This window comes from Monodelphis domestica, chromosome 4 (assembly GCF_027887165.1).
Source record: "Monodelphis domestica isolate mMonDom1 chromosome 4, mMonDom1.pri, whole genome shotgun sequence".
Taxonomy (NCBI): Eukaryota; Metazoa; Chordata; class Mammalia; order Didelphimorphia; family Didelphidae; genus Monodelphis; species Monodelphis domestica.
In genome coordinates this window covers 177,367,628-177,385,719 of record NC_077230.1, presented here as the reverse complement: position 1 = coordinate 177,385,719, position 18,092 = coordinate 177,367,628, and the positions used below count along the sequence as shown (strand labels likewise).

At 36.2% G+C, this 18,092-nt stretch overlaps 1 protein-coding gene across 2 annotated transcripts in view; it reads right to left on the bottom strand.

The window, feature by feature from the left end:
• B3GALT1 (beta-1,3-galactosyltransferase 1) overlaps positions 1-18,092 on the bottom strand; it is a 783,716-nt gene that overhangs the window by 418,088 nt on the left and 347,536 nt on the right. The window lies entirely within an intron of this gene.

Here is an 18,092-nt window from a genome sequence, read left to right as displayed (position 1 = left end):
AAGGAGGAATTTTTTTTTGAAGAAGCTTCTGATCCTTGAAAATACAATAGGGTATTCTAAATGAATTTAGGCTGCTCTCTTCCTTTTACATAATTCTGGGTCCAGTTCAATGTTCGGATTCATTGTCAGTCTAATACATATGAGAGGCACCTAGTGGTGCAGGGGATAGAATGTTAGATCTATACTCAGGAAAGTATGGTTTTAAATCTGGCTTTAGACTTGCTAGTTGTGTGACACTGGCAAGTCACTTAACTTCTATTTGCCTTAGATTCCACAGCTGAAAAATCTATATTAATAATATCTACATCCAAAGATTGTAATGAGGATAAGATGAAATAATATATGTAAACTGCTTTGTAAATCTTAAAGTACTATATAAATAACTTTTTATTTTTATCATTGGTTTTTACGTATTAGCTCAATGGTCTGGTTATTTCACTGCATATAATAATGTTTGCAATGAATATTCTTCATACACTTGCTTTTTCTTGTGTGGATTGTTGGGAGTAAGTGTGGATCTAATTTAGGATGCTCTAAAAATGTTTTACAAACTTAATGCAATGACTACAATGCCGTTTGCAAAGAGGAGCACCTGTCTGACAACTTCCTCTCCCTACCTATTGGGATTATTTTTCCATTTGGACTCTGTGCTAGACATTGTCTAGTGGACAATATAGTGGAAAATACGTTATAAGTGTATATATTCCTATTTTATGCAATTCTGTGCATGTTTCTATGAAAACAAATAGACTTCAAGATGATTTCCTAGCTGTAAGAGGGAAACAGTCTATAGAAAGATTCATGCTTATGTCTGGAGAATTTCAGAGCGTTGAGATTTCAGCAGTTCTCCTGTATGATTGGTAGAACAATTAGTTTCTTTGATTCATGAGTTCTGGGATTGTTTTCAAGGAGGTTAAATTCCAATTGTATTGACATAGGTAAAGAGACAACTTGTGGGAAGAATAGTTGTATTTTTGCTCAACTCAAATGCTTCTTATCGTCAAAGAATAATAAACACACTTGGATCTCATATCTGCTGCAGTCTTAGGTCAATTGTACAAATACAACACTGTGGTCTCCTAGAGAATATGATTTGAAGAGGCCTACCTGACCCTTTACATATTTTCATCAAAAATCTACTCATTCTAAATTTAGGTCAGTCTCATAAAATTTTGCAGAGATAAGAAGTCAGCCATATGATGCACTAGTTGTTGATCTCTTTTTTAATCAGTTTTACTAAGAATACTTTTTGTTATTTTTCCCAGGCTTTCACTTTCTTTTCTTCTTTTCAATATCTTGAGATTTAATGATATAGTACTAAAAACTGTATTGCCTGTAACATATTCCTTCCACATGTTAGGTTTGTTTCATTAGAGTGACCTCTTTCTTTAATGATGTTTCTACTTCCTCATTCAGTACTTTGAGCACTACAATATTAGATTCTAAAGGAGGTGACTCCATTAAAATTGAAAAAGAAAAATTTGCAATGAAAAAGTTTTTAAATATTTTTTATTTTGTTTGAGTTTGTTGTCTTCCTTCCAATTTCATCCAAAAGTGTTCCTAAAAAAATATGACTTGATTAGGTCTTTGCTTTTTTTTCAAACCGTTCTCCTTTTTTTGTTTCTCCTCACTGTTTTATGCATATATATGACAAATAAATCTTGTATTGACTTCCACAATAAGATATTATAAATGGGTTTATATTCCAAATTGGTGTTGCTAGTAGATGTCTTAGCTCAGCCTGTCAAGGACATAAAATATTTTTTTGGCAGAGGTGGTTTCTGACTTCATTTGGTCTCCTTGTGGTGATCACTTTACCTTAGCTAATGTTCTATAGGTCATTGTAACAGACCATGGTGATGTCGGGTTCTGTATTATTTCCTATTTTCTGAATTATTTCCCAATTTATGATACCAATATCTTGTCACAACTGTCCATTTAAAAAAAAACCCTTTGTTGCCTTTAGTTTATTTATTATAAGTCACATTCTCCAATGCATTATTTGTTGTCTTCCTCTATGCTCATCTTTGTATTATCAGTATTGATATGCTTTGATTCTTTTATAAATAGGTACTTGATTTCAAACATCAATATTTATATTCACACTATAAATGAGACTAGAAAATATAAAGCAGTTATGGATAAATGAATTGAGCTTATTGATATTGATATGATTCATACCCTTTTATAAATATGTCTCATTGAACATTGGATGAGGCTCCCAAACTTGAATTATCAATAGTTAAATATATATTTGAAGGACGTTTATAGATGGCATGATACTTGGCATCTTTTGTTTCCATTCTGTTAATGTATCACTATTATTTCAAAAAGAAAGTGAGTTATTTGCTAGTTTTATTTCTTGCAAGTATTTGCACAACTTAAAATTTCATCCCCTATTTACTAGGCTCATGATGCACTTCTCTGTGTTTCTCAGAATAGTTCTCAGATAGCAGATTCAGTTGGATGCCAAGTCCATTCTTAGAGAACAGGAGAACTTCCCAGAATTTTCACGCCTCTAGCTAATACTTTATGAATCTCAGGGTCACTTTCCTAATATAGGGATGCACCAAGACTAGGACTTACGTGGAACTTTTCTGTCTTAGAATTCATACTCAGTATTGGATCCAAGACCAAAGAGCAATAAGGAATAGGGAACTGGGTTCACATATCGAGGAGGCATCTGAGGTCTGATTTTAACTCAGGATCTCTAAACTCTAGGCCTGGCACTCTATCCACTGAGCCACCTACCTAGCTGCCCTCTGTGGAGTTTTCTACTCTTCCCCACAAAGCTGGTTCACATATATTTTATGGCTTATTATACTGGTAGATCAGATAAATGCCAGGTAATTGCATACCTTGATCTCAGCAAATCCTTTGAAAAAGTGGCTCATACTTGTGGATGAGAGAAAGGAGAAGGAGGAGACATTATAATATGGTCTTTTTTTTTTTGGTTTATTTTTTAATGAGTGACACTACTTGAAAATGAGCTGTGACTCAAGATGCTATAAATGGTTCAGCCTCAATATAAAATTATATCATAAGCTCCTTGAGGGCAGGTAGTCCATTGCCTCTGTGTCTCCAGCACTTAGCACAGTAACTGGCACATATGGGCAACAAATAAAAATGTATTGATTATGATGAAAAAAATGTCTAGAAATAGTCTTGATTTTTCCTCTTGAGTCTAAGGTAGTATGAATTTTTCTTCATTCCTACTATGATTCTCTGGTTCAGTCCAAGGTCTTTGGTTAGTCTAGATCAGTAGATTCTAGATAGATACTGTAGTCACCGAATGACATAGGTATGTACTTAAGCCTTTTCTAAGGGTAGGCATGAGGCTGCCATCCTTTGGAAAAATAGCACTGGAGCCATTATGTTGCATCTCTGTAAATCATATTGCATACAGGGTATCTGAGTGTATATGTGAGTTCTGTGTTTTTCCTATTCATATAGCTATAGAGGGACAAAGTCAAGACAAGAATTGAGGTCTCCTGATGTATATACAGTGTTCTTCCTACTATATCTCACCAAGAGAAAAGAGATAAAATAGAGAGAAATGTTGGCATGATCCTGAAATCCAAGACAAATGCCTCTCTGGCCAACTGTAGCATTCAGAGCCAAACTATTTAAACATTAAAACATATATAAAACACATAAAATTTTAATCAAATAAAGCAATTCCCATCTTTTAGCCAAGTAGTTTATTACTTTGATTCACAATGAAATGATTCTAATTGGGAAGGTGAAAGTTGCATATTTTCTTTTGAGAAGGTGACCATTCTTGGCAAGGAAGGAAGTCATGCTGGTTAATGATTTAATTCAAAAAGTCTTAATAAAAAATTAGGTTTTTAAGCTAATTTAATAACATACTTTTTCACTAACTTAATTAAAAATATTGTCATTTTGTGATATGAAGAGGCAACTTCCTTTTTTATTATAATGCATTACATGGTTTCTAATTAATTGGTTGGTAAGATCAAGTATTTTGTAAACAAATACTTGAAGGTCACAAGGAGGCAGAGCATTTTACCAGGTCTCTTAAAATGTGTACCAAGCATTTAGGCTGTTTCAAGTACTCTACGTAGTAGAATGGATGTTATTTTTTTCAAAGGAAATTATCAATTTAGGAAGGGATAAATTGTATTCAGATTTGTTTAAGAGTAAATATTCATTTCTTTCTTTTCTTTCTAAGGCTTTTATGCTACTATTTATTATATATTTGAAGACATGAGAGAAAAAAATCATGGAGAAAATAAAGTGAAGCATGGTATGCTTCAATCTTTATTCAGATTCCATTAGTCCTAAAGTGAATAGCCTTTTTCATCATGAGCCCTTTGGGGTTGTCCTTATATTGCTATAATAGTTAAGTCATTCACAGTTGATAGTCATATTTTATTGCTGTTTATATGCACAGTATTCTCCTGGTTCTGCTCATTTCGCTTTGTATCATTTCATATAAATCTTTCCAGGTTTTTTTAATCTTGATAGTAATTTCTTATGGCATACTAGTATTCCATTATAATTATATATCCAAATTTGTTCAGTCATTCCAAAATTGATGGACATATCTTCAGTTTCCAGTTCTTTGCCACAACAAACAGCAAGGGCACAAATTTTTTTTTTTGTATAAGTAAGTTCTTTTCCCCTATCTTTGACAGCTATGAGATATAGACCTAGTAATGGTATTACTGAGTGAATGGCCCTTTCAGTATAATTCCATTCATTTCTTATTTCCAAAAAATGGTACCATATAATCAATAAAAATCCTGTCTTTTTGTCTCTGTTGACGTTTAGAAAGGGGAGTTTCCCCCCTCCATTAATCATTTATATCTAAAGGAGGCATTGGAAATGACTTGTAGTTGTACCTTTTACTTTTGTACCCCTTTTGAGCATCCTTCCTCCTCGTGGCCTAAAAAGCAAGCTTCAAAGTGTATATTTTATAATAGAAGAGGTAAACTGACTGAAAATGTTTCTTCTTGAAATAGAGAGGTAAACTGTTCTCTGGCTTTTGACTTGAGAAAGAGAGCTGCTAATGGGACCTGAGGCTGCTTATTGGTAATGGAGGTAGAACAGAGAAATGCTGAGGGATGCCACCACACAGGGATGCTGGTACATAGGGGAGCTGCCTACAAGGGAATGCCCTGGGGTTTATTCTGGGGTTTGCCTGTTGATCCCTACTGATGGCTGATTCTTCAATCTATTTCCTAACCTCCTTCCTCCCTCACTCACTCCCTTTTCCAACCCTCTCCACCTAGTTCTTCTTGAAGCCTTGGCTCCTTCTCTCCCCACTTGAGTAAACTATAAAGATATTCTTTTCCTTTCCTTTTTTAAGTCAATGGACTTTATTGGGATAATAGGATGGGAAACTGAGGTAAGAGGGATGAGGATTTCCCTAAACTATGGGGATAATTTTAGAAAGGTTTGAGGAAGTATTCTAGTCACAAGCTCTGACTCTGAGACAGTTAGGGAGATGGAGGACAACTGTTTGAATCTTCTTCCTTCTTCACCAAGAAAATCTCTTCTTCAGTGTCAACTTCAATTGCTCAGAACCAGAGAAACCCCAAAACCCAAATCAGCTTCACAAAGGTCTTTCAGCCAGGTTCAAACCTCCAGGGAGAGAGAGTATGACTTCCAGTCAGAGACCAAGTCCAAAAGCCAAGTCAGCCCCCCCCCCCCCAGGGTCCTTTCAGCCAGCTTCAAACCTCCAGGGAAAAAAAGTGACTTCCAGTCAAAGACAAAGTCCCACCCCCCCCCCCCCCCCGTCAACTTAAACTGCCACCAACCTAGGACATTCCATTGGAACCCCGGTTCTTGAATCTTGGTCCACAAGTCCTGCAAAACCTCTCTCTCTTCATGTCTCTAGGAAATTTTACTTAGTGCATTTATATAGACATTAGGATAAGTCATTTGTAAGTTCAATATGTTATTTTATTGTTGAGATGATTTGGAAAAGGTTACTTGTTTTGTTATGGAAACTATGCTCATGTAATTCCCCTACCTAAACCATTTTCCTATGACCCATTCTTAGTTTAGTATTTAGATAGATAGAACAGCTAAGATGAGTTTAGGATTTGTTATTGGGGGGGGGTAAGAGTATATTTCAGATAGCAAAGAGTCAAGATAGAATTGTTATTAATGAGGTAAGTATCATGGAAAAGAAAATGCAAGTTTCATTTTTTGCTAATAAAATGGGGGGAATTATGATAGAGACATGAAGAGAGAGAGATTTTGCAGGACTTGTGGATCAAGATGCAAGAACCAGGGTTCCAATGGAATGTCCCTAGTTGCTGGCAGTTTGAGCTGACTGGGGGGAGGGGACTTTGCCTCTGACTGGAAGTCACTTTTTTTCCTGGAGGTTTCAAGCTGGCTGAAAGGACCCTGGGGGGGGGGGCTGACTTGGTTTTTTGGACTCTGTTTCTCTGACTTTGAGCAGTTGTTGAGAAGAGAAATTTGGCTTTTGAGGACGGGGTCTCTGTCTTTCTGGCTCTGAGCAGTAGAAGCTAACCAGGGGAGAAGCTTTTGAGTTGGTGGTCTATAAGAGAGTTGAGCTGGCCAGGAGAAAAGGAGAGATTTTGAACTTTGTTTCTATCTGGGTTTAAGCTGAGAGACCTTACTGATTTGTGAAGAAGAATTTGAATTGCTGTTGTCCTCCATCTCCCTAACTGTCTCAGAGTCACAGTTTGTGACTGGAATACTTCCTCAAACCTTTCTAAAATTATCCCCATAGTTTAGGGAAATCCTCATCTCTCTTACCTCAGTTTCCCATCCTGTTATCCCAATAATCCCCTTGACTGAGAAAGCAACTGGAGTATCTTTATAGTTCACTTAGGAGGGAAGGAAGAAGCAAAGGCTTCAAGATGATTTGGGAGGTGAGAGAAGCAAAAGGGAGAGGTTGGTTAAGGGAGGGAGTGAGGGAGGAAGGAGATTAGGAAATAGATTGATCAATCAGCAACCAGGAAGCAAAAACCCCAGAGTAAACCGCAGGGCATTCCTTTATAAGTAGTCCCCTGTGTTCCAGCATCTCTGTGTGGTGGCTTCCCTCAGCAATTTTCTGTTCTACATCCTTCACCAATAAGCAGGTTTAGGTTCCTGTAGCAGCTCTCTCAAGTCAAAGCCAGAGAACAACAGCCATTGTAAGAAGAAACAGTTTCCCCTCAGTTTATCCTCTCTACTTCAAGAAGTAAAAGTTTTCCTTCAGTTTACTATTTTATTTTAGTTTACATGCTTCTCAAAACAAAAACTTTTAAATAAAATAAAGAAAAGAAGTACCAACTATGACACTTAGATTGTTTAAAATTATTTATTATAAAATTGCATATGGCATCCTAAAGCTCCAGTGTTATTCTTCGATAGAATATATTCTATTTTTTTTTTTGAGATTGGATCTTCCTATCTCACTAAACTAGAAATATAGCAGTATGCTCATAGGCCTGAGCATATTATTGATAAATAGAGGAGCTTTGATCTACTCTGTTTCCAACCTAGTTGGTTTGTCCTTGGAGGTTCAATACTATGATTCTGGACTTAATGAAGATATCTGATTGGCTTTAGTAATACTGTACCCCAGATACTATACTCTCAAGTTCAAGTTATGCACTAAGCCTCAGGTTCTCAGCAGCAGAAATTACAAGAATGTGTCATTGTACCTGTTCATAGAGTATATTCTTATGCTCTCTCATGAATTTTTGTTAATGCATGTCTCTTTCTTTAATCTAGCAAATGTTTATTAAGCAACAACTATGAAAACAACAACAACAACAATAAAATACTGGGCATATTTAAAAAATTGCATCAACTACCACCATATGCTCTAATCATTCTACATTTGGATTACTGAAAGTGCATTGAGCAGCCAAAGCAAGAAAGTTTTTCTCACGTCATCTAGTTTCATGCTTCATTTGCCCTAATTTCTAAGTGTTATGCTTAAATTAGGATTCTTTTTTATCTAAGCACCCCAAGTAGGTGAATTCTCCATAATTAGAATCCTAACTGGTTTTTCGATGATTCTGTGGAAACTTTCAACATTGAAAAATTTTTGCATTAATACTTCTTTTACCTTACCATGGAAACCAAAGCACAATTGGGTTGTCACTATTAAAAAAAGAAAAATGCCACCAATAATCATGCTATATATTGGCTTTGGTTTCATCTGGATTGTTCTTATAATCCCTAAGAAAATCCTTGGAGATTTCATTTTTTTCACTAGTTCAGATTTGACTAAAGTAAATAGCTAGAGAACTGAACAGTATACATCTAGAGGTTTCAATATTTTCATTGTCCTCTCTCTATTACTGTGCATACTGGCATAATCAAAAACCATTCAAACTGTGATGATTATTCAATAAACCTTTAAAGAGTTCAATCCTTTTTTTTTATCTTCAGTGCCTTCCCCAAGGAAATACAATATAGTAACATACCATATGGCAAATGGGATCACCATATCACATATTCTATCTTATTGTATTTCATAGTATGACATTCTCAAAACTTTAATTGATCAATATTGTAACTTTTAACATAGATCTGACAATATCTCACTTTTCCCTTGAGAGTTATCTCTGTCATGGCTGTTAACCTATTTATGTCTCTAAACGGAGGGAGGATAGTGAAACTTCTTTGAATGTGGCAGTTATTACAAGAGCCTATATAATGTAAGCAAGAAGCTCAAATAGATACAGATGTGCTACTTCAGTGCAACAGAGTTGTATATTCAATAAGATACTGAATTCCACTTTCCTACAATTTTACCTCCTTCATAAAGTCTGACAGTGCAACTGAGGTGAGAAGTTTTTCTCTTTACTGAATGCCCTCCCAACTGGGTAAACAAAAAAAAAACAGTAGCTGTGAACATTTAAAAATTCATGCATAATGCAAGTATTAATTTATTTATAGCCTTGGCTGTTTTTTTTTTCCTCTGTAACTATGTAACTCTAGACTCAGATGTCCTGAAGCATTTCTTCCTGGATATCCCATCTACATCTCAAACTTGGTATGGCCCAAACAGATCGCATATTAATCTCCTAAATGTCACCTCTCCCTGCCCTCTCCAACCCCAACTCAGTTTTTCTTGTTTCTGTTAAAGGAAACTTAGAGTATCCTTAATTCTTCCTTTCTTTTCTCACTCTCCAGATCCAATTCATCCTCAAGTCTTATTGCTTCCCCACATCTTTATATATTTCTTCCTTATAGAATCATAGGGTGAGAAATTCAGAGCTAGAAGGGACCTTAAAGGCCATTGAGTACAACCCTCTCAATTTATAGATGGAGGACTTTAGGTAGGTAAAAGTTAAGTGATTTGCCCAGAGTAGCACAGTTTATATTTGACTGAGGCAGTATTTGCCTCAGATCTTCTTGACTCCCAGTCTACCAATTTATACCCTATGCCACCTATCTGCCTTCTCTCTATTCACACTGTCTCTACCTAATTTCTAGTCCTTATTACCTCTTCTCTAAATTTCCTGGAAACAGAGAGATTTTCAATTGTCTCATAATTCACAACTTTTTCTCTGAATCCATTTTCTCTCTAATACATTCTCTATATAAATGACAATTTAATGGTCCTAAAACATGGAAATGATAATGTCCCCATGTCACCCCCTACTCAAAAATCTTCTATGTCTCTCTATTTCATTTAGGATGAAAGAGAAATGCCTTGCCTTGACATTTAAGGAACTCTATATCTGGCTTTTACCTACCTTACAAGTCTTATTTCTCCCTTATAGAATCAATAACTTCGATCAAAACACAACTCAATTGACACTTCTTAGGAAAGGGCTTTTCTGATTCCTCATGACTAATATTTTCTTTTGAGCTTCTTTCAGCTATTTTGTTTATAAGGTATATTTACGTCCAGGTTTATCTTAGAATGTTGTCCTCCTAACATGGACTTGCCCAGAAAAGCTTTAGGAGCACATCCAGATTACCAGTCATGGAGGCCACTGTACCCCCTACTATATGAGTATATTATCTCATTTGATTGGCTGTTTGTAACTTTAATTTTTTTTAATCATATTTGGTTTTGTGCTATTTTGTTATCTTCAGATCTGGTGCCAAAAGTAATACTTCTGGGAACTGGAGTCCAAGTCATGGAAACCTTGGGGCTAAAACTGCAGGCAGGATAGTAAAACCAGTCAGGCTACAATGGAAGCCCTCAGAAGCCAAAGTGCCAAGAAATGGAGCCAGAGGAGGGTTTTGGACTTGGAAAGTACACTGTGTTCTAAGGAAACCAAGCTAAGTTATGAACCTGACTCCTTTCCCCTCCCCAAAGGGGTTGATATAAGGGAATGGGGGGGAGGGAGAAGGATCATGCTTCTAATATATGTTGAAGTAATAAGTGTGTATAATTTTAATTATTCTTTTTGAAGTAAATGTGACTTTGGAAAAGCTAATTTGACCATTAGTAGTGTGAATATGGGATTAACGCTCCTCTCACCTATTTTTAGACTCAATCACCAGAAGTATATACACTCCACTTATCCATAAGTATGGGAATGTCTGTGACCCATGTGTGCTACAGTGGGTGATGAATCAGAAATGACTGACTGCCCCCTGAGCAGTTCTAAGGAAAGCTAAAGCTACAATTGGTCCACATAAAGTGGAAGCAATGCACAGGAAGTGATGCAAAGAAGTGTCTTTAAAAGCAGTGGCAACTTCCTGTGAAGTAAGTTCTTTGGAGTTCAGAGTTGGAGTTGGAGTTGGAGGCTGGTGATGGATCTGCTTCATGGACCTGAGACTCTGAAATTTGGTGAGACTGTTCTTGAATCTCTTCCCTTGAACTACCACATGGGTGAGTGAAAAAGGATGACTCCTTTTCCTGGCTTTTCTGGAGGTACTAGCCTCTGGAGAGGCCCCTCATCTTGGAGGAAGTCTTATGGCTAGAACCCTTGTTTGATTTACCTCTGGGTCCCTCTTTGCTGGGGCCTTTGAAGCCCTTTCTGGTTCAGAGGGGTCAGTGTAATTATCTACTATCTCTCTCATTTCCTTACTTTCACTCTTTATCCTTTTATAAATAAACTACTATAAAAAGTTATACTAACTTGAGTAATATATTTTAGCAATCACATTTTTATACATTTAGACCAACCTTTAATTTTTAACCCTTACATGTGATAAGTGTAACTTGAGAGTAGGTACTACTCCCTATATTTGGGGGTGAGGACATCACTGGTGGTGGTGGTGGAGCTGGAACCTTTGATAGAGACCTAAACACTCACTTATAATCCCCTTAAAGAACTAGAGAATTCTCCTGAGATCTATGGAGAAAGAGTGAAATTTAATCTGTCAGGCCTTGAAAGCAGTGAAGATCATAGTGGTTTGTATTACACCAGTAATCCCTCTCCCAAAGTCTATTTGTATGGAACTTTGTCCTTATTAGTGACAGGAGGTGAAGCCCTGCTCTGTAGGAGTGGTAGGATGGAATTGGTGACAAAGAGCTCCAGCCCTCATTAGTCCTCCTTTGGGACTCTCCAGGGTCAGAGCCTTTTGGAATTCTTCAGAGCAAGTCTCCTTTGGGGATTCATCAAGTCTCAAGCCTTTTCTTTAAGCATAAAAAGCATCAAGTTCCTTTGATCACTTCTAGCTTTCAGTATCAAGAGAGAAGATGGAAGAGGCCAAGCTCACTTCAGGTTTGTGAAGGAAAAGACTCTTAGAAGACTTGAGAGGAGCTTGTAGTTTCCATCATATTCATATATACAGCTTGATATTCAAGAGACTGGGCAGTTTGTCCTTGGGTGAGATCAAGGATAGTCTCTCTTAATTGAGCTGAGTTTCCTTGCTCCCAAAGGGAGAGCTCCTTCAATCTGTACTGCCTGGTATATATTCTCCTATATATACTTCTTCTGATTTCTGTTTTGCTATTATTTTTTATAAATGGGTTTCTTTGTTATGAGTGTGCATTGTGCATCTGGTGTTTAATGAGAAGGGTATCAAGTCTTGGATATAAATTCAGGGTTCCCATATCCACCAGAAATGACAAAGTGATCAGAAATCAGAATTAATGTGAATGTATTACTTAGGCTAATAATATGTAAGGGAGAAGAAAGATAGAATTTTATTCTGATATCTCCTCTCCCTGAGATGAGCAGAGTAACCTACAGGGTCAACCTTTTGCTCCCCTTCCTGGTAGGAATGAAAGTCCACCTTGGAGAGAAGTGAAGGGAGAAGAGGCTAGAAATGTCTATATTCTGTCTCCCTTTGAGCCATGTAACATCAGTTCTTACTAGATACACATGAGTTCATTTCTGCTACACAGGTGGGATCCATTTTTTTCTTATACAAAATATCTACATGCTGAATTTACCTATAAGAATTTTAGCTGCTTGGATGAAATCTCATTCATTCTTGTTTTCCCATCCCTTGGGTCCATCTAGCATAGTATCTTATACATGGTGGGATTAAAATTACTGTTTGTTGATTTAAATTTTTGTATAAATCTCTGTACTTCCTTGTTATTTCTTTTTTTTTCTTGGCTATGACATTTCCTTTAGACTATAGCACTGAGAAGGCAAGGGCTTTGATATCTTCCTTTTGTTTAGAGTCTAATATTATATGCACATGACTGATTAATAAAAGCACTTGGGTGATAGCAATGATATCTTTTATAGTCACGAAATGGTAATAATATAAAGAGAAACTCTGAAAGAACAGTTGAAATGGGTAGAGATGATAGAGAGGATTAGAATAGAACTTTTAATTAATTCAGAAGATAACTATGCTTAATTTAGCTTGCAACATCCTCAAATTTTTTTGAAAGGAACAATGAAATATTAAGCATTTTCTTTGGGATGAGAAATATACTTATTTTTAGTAGATTTGACTTTCACTGAAATTCAATTTAGAAAAAATACACTTTTAGAATATTTCTTATTTCCCTTTAACTTTCTTATTCCTTATAAAGATACTAGAAATAGAAAGAGGAATATATGTGTATATAAAGATATATATGCACATATATGCAAAAATACATGTCTTTATGTATATATGTTTATAAATGTACATATAATTGAATTTCTCAAAAATTAATATAATTTGTATTAAATATGCACAAATATATTTATTTTGAATAAACATATATGTATTATATAAATTATATGTATATGCTTAATGTGTACATACTTGCCTGTGTGTATAAGGGGAGAAGGGGAAGGAAAAGGACAGAAAAATATATTTTATATATACATATATATATTCACACATATAAAGTCTATACCTACACATTGTGGTAGAGGCATGAAAAGAGAGAACTTGTAAGCCAAGATGCAAGAAACAAGCTGGGGACCTAACCTGCCTGTCAATCAAGAAGAAGATTCCAAAAGGAATGTTCCCAGGAGTTGGCAGTTGAGGCGGGCTGAGGACCCTTGTGAGGCTGACTTGGTTTTGGGAGCTCTCTGACCAAGGGGGAAACCTCTCTCTCTCTCTCTTTGAGATTTGACTGACCAACAGTTGGAGGAAAGCCAAGGTGAAGGGTCAGAGAGCTCCCAAAACCAAGTCAGCCCCACAAGGGTCCTCAGCCCGCCTCAACTGCCAACTCCTGGGAACATTCCTTTTGGAATCTTCTTCTTGATTGACAGGCAGGTTAGGTCCCCAGCTTGTTTCTTGCATCTTGGCTTACAAGTCCTCTCTCTCTTCATGCCTCTACCACAATACACATCCACATCTATATCTATCTATCACTTATGTATCATCTGTATATTTTTAAAAACAATAAGCAAAGTAGTTCTATAATGCATTTGTCTCAAATAGTTTTCATATTTCATATTTCATTGTACTACTGAGCTTTGAAATTCATAGATAATTTTTACAAAGTGATGCTATGTTTAGAGCCTCTATGCTGTATCCTGTGTATGATATACAGCTCAGTGTTATGGAAAGAAAACCTCAATATTGTACCATTTAAAATCATGAAGTTTGAAATAGGAAAAGGGAGAAGAAAAAAAATAGAGAGAGAAGACTGACACTGCACAATCAAATGCCAAACAAAGGGCAATCAGTCCAGATCCCTTGAGGCTGTTGCACTCCATGTTCCTGTTCTGATAGAATACTGTAATTTCCTTAAGTGGGTTTTCCTCAATATCTCTGAGGCTACTAAACCCCAGGAATATGAGCCTGGAATCATGAAGCATAGCCCAATCCGCCTGAGAACAGAAGGTGAATTCCTCATGCTCTCCCCCTTCCTTGGGTCTAGTCAGCAAGAATAGATTTTACAAACTGTCTTTCCTCCTTCATGATGGTTTAACTGTCATCTATAAGATCCTATCGGATTCCTTTAAGCATTGCCCTGAGGATTTCAGAATGTCTTTGACTATAAAGATCTTATTTAGATGTAGAGACAAAAACAGTTTACACAGTGGTCATCTGTCTTAGTCATGGAATGATAAGAATCAAAACAAAACAAAAGCCACCATTCCTGTATATCCATTGAATAATGATCTATAAATATAGTTTTGATAGCCAATATGTTAAAATTTGTTCATTTTATGAGTGTGGCTAGAATCTGCCTCATACTCTATTCTAGTGATGGCAAACATTTTAGAGACTGAGTAACCCAAACTGCAACCCATAAGCCATGTTACTTCAGACAGAGGAGGGAGGAAGTGTTTCCTTTGGGCTACTGGGCAGAGGGGTGGGTGATATGAGAAATGTCCTTAGGTGCCTGTGGAGAGGAAGAGGAAGGAGCCCCCTCTGGCACACTCTGGTATGCACGCCATAGGTTCATCAACTTGGCTCTATAGTATTCATCTCAATCCTTCTTTGATTTAAAAACAATTACCATTAATAGCAAAATGCAGAATATTTGCCAACTGCTTTTCTGATGATTGATGGGTAGATAATTTGGGAAAATGTTTTAAGCTAAAAAGCCTCATAAACATGGTCATGAGTCCAAAATGGCAAATCTAAATTAGATTGTCCCAAGGACAATGTTCATGCTTAGATGACCAAGAAAAATAGGTTATGGCATGGTAACAGAAGTTATGATATGAAGAAAACATCTAGTTTGGCCCAACTGTTTCACAAATGAGGAAGCTGTATTCCTAAGAGATGGAATGACTTTCACAAGGCCACATAGGGTATTAATGAGCAGATTCTGATTGGACCCAAGTCTCTTGACTCAAAGTCACTGATCTGGGTCATTTAGAGCTGAAAGAACATTGGACCAGAAGCCAGGAGCCCCATTTTCTAGTCCCAGTTCTGCCTCCAAAGGGCTCAGTTTTCTCGTCTGGAAAATGAAAAGACTGGATTTTATTCTCAAAGACCCCTCCTGACACTTAAATGTATTATTCTAGGGCTGATTCAGCCTTGGTGAATTCAAGATTTTCATATAAAGAAACCGTGGAAATAGTGCTGGATTTTGAGTCAAAAGACCCAGATTTTAATCCTTACTTAGCTATGTATTACCTATGTGACTTTGGGCAAGTCATAATTTCTCAGGTTCTTAGCTTCCTCAAAAAATTTGTGGGGTTTGAACTATGAAATCTCAAAAAATCCTTTTCTCTCTAAATCGATGATTCTGTGCTGTATCTCTCTCTTTAAGTCTGAAATTCACTTTTATCTATTTCTTTGGTTCTGCCTATTATCTTCTATCTATCTATCTATCATCTATCTATCTATCTATCTATCTATCTATCTATCTATCTATCTATCTATCTATCTATCTATCTTTCATCTTCCAGATCTTAAGAACACATTTTAACAATGAAATCCTAGTTTCTGTTATGATTTTGGTTATTTCTAACACCTGTTATCTTAATCTAACTTAAAAAATGAAATCCACAATAATTTATATTTTATGCTTTAGCAAAGCTGTTATACAGTTAATAACCATAATACAATAAATATTTGATTATATATTTTGGTTGTGTAATCAGAAATAAAATAATAAAGCCCTAAAGATGTTTAATAAGACATTCCAGTACTTAAGACTTGATTAAGATTGCCATTAAGGAATAATAAATGAAACTCAAGAGTGGCCAAGGGGGAAATTCAAGGACACAAAGCACCTTTATTATAAAATAACAACACAGATAATCCTTTGAGTCAAAATATAAAGGGAATGACCATTGGTTGCCCAATGGCAAAAATGTCTTACCATCTTCACAATGTTATTAAAATTTCAGAACAACTCAAGAATCTTAATTTTGGTTCATATTGGCCTATTTTTTAAAGAAGGACAAAATAGAATTGCCATGAAAATCATGGAATAAATCATCTTTATAATAAACTCCACAATCTATAGAAATGAACATGAATGAGCAAACCTAGAAAACATCATTCCAAGTCCAGTTTTGTAACTACTTAACTATGTGACTGAAGGGGAGTTAATTAATCTTCCTAGCATCTACTAGGGGAATTCTAAAATGAAGGATTTAGTTTAGAGAATCTTGTTTTTCCTATTTTTACAATCTGGAGCACATCCAGAGAAGGAAAATCTAAATGGTAAGGCAACTACAGGCTGTGTTGAAGAGTTTCAGAATCTTTACCCTACATAAAAATGATTTGGTGAGGGGTAAGGACTTAATGCAGGGGTATGGAGATGAAAGTTGCACTAAATATATAAAAGCTCCCCAATAGATGAAGGGTTAAATTTATTTTACTTAGCCTCAGTTCAATGAATTAGTAACAATTGGTAGAAAGTTCAGAGAATATTACAGGTCAGATCATTATAAAGGAAGGCTTTTGAACAATCCAAACTGTCTAAGAGTGAAATGGAATACTTTGGAAAGTAGGGAGCTATTTAATACCAGAGCTGTGGGGGTCATAAGGTGGAGATCAGATAACCATCTTTCCAGAATGTTTGCAGAGTGGGTTCTTGCTCTAGTATGGATTGGACTAGATGACCTCTAAAACCCCTTCTCACTATGAGATCCTGCAGTTTTATCTATTTTTTCAAAACATATTGTATTTTTTATAAGACTGATAAATATAGAAATGTCACAGAGATTTCTTAAGATTTCTCTCCTGTTTTGTTTGAATCCTATAATATTATAACAGTGGTAAGAAGTGAAGGCAAAGTCCTTGGAGAAATTACATAATTATTTCTGAGAATTCCCTTCATCATTCAGGTTTTAGGAAATTATCCAAGATTTAACTGATATCTTAGAAACTATCAATATTGGACAAAAAAAGCGAAATCACACTGCAAGGATACATAACTCTTTAAGGAGTTCCTGATTTTAAATGTATAACTCTTTGCTCCCTCCCTGCTCCTTTAATTTCATGCTAATGATGAGCACTATTACATTTTTGTCTAGGAGAACATGAGCTTTGTCCTGATCAAAGCTGCCTTGTTCTAAGACTGCTGCCTTTTTGGTTCATATCTTTGCTGGAAAACAATTTCATCAGATATCTGGGTTATAAAGGCCTATTTGATATCTGATCCAAAGAAAAGGTTTGGAAACCTATGGATACAGTGCAGGAGAAATCCAGAAATAGGATGGAGCTATTATTGTTGGACCTCAAATGGTAAATCCTAGGGAGTATATTTCTTCCTGATATTCATTGTCCCTTCTTAGAACTACCTTATACACTGACTACCTGCTCTTGTGCTCTTAGACAAGTTGTCAGGTGCCAAAAAGGATGTCTGAAACCTCTGGGATTACCTGGAGGTGAAGTGAGGGAAGGAGACAAATACTGACTGTGGCTTGCCAATAGCCATCATATTTTATCACCTGCAGGGTAAATTCAGTCTTTCCTCAGTCACTTTTTCCCTCTGTTTTCACTTTCTACCATATCTATCCTTGTGCTAACTAGATCATATTATCAGGGAGGAGGGAAATATAGTCCTGAGTGCATCCTTAGTAGATTCCCTCTTACATCTCACTTTCTGACTTCAAAGGGATCCTTTACTCAACCTCCAGGTAGCTTAGACCCTATGATATGGCAGGGTGGAAAGAGGTTGCCGACTTTCCCCATTTCCTTCCATTCTCCTACTATTCCTGCCAATTCCCGTTTAATACCAATTCTGAGGAATGCTTATAGACAGATTTTGCAATAACTTCCTTCCAGATCAAAACATTTTTCCAAGTGCCCGAATTCCCCCAAAATGGCTTAAGAGGTGACCAAGAGTTACACACATTTCAGTTTGCATAGGATACAAA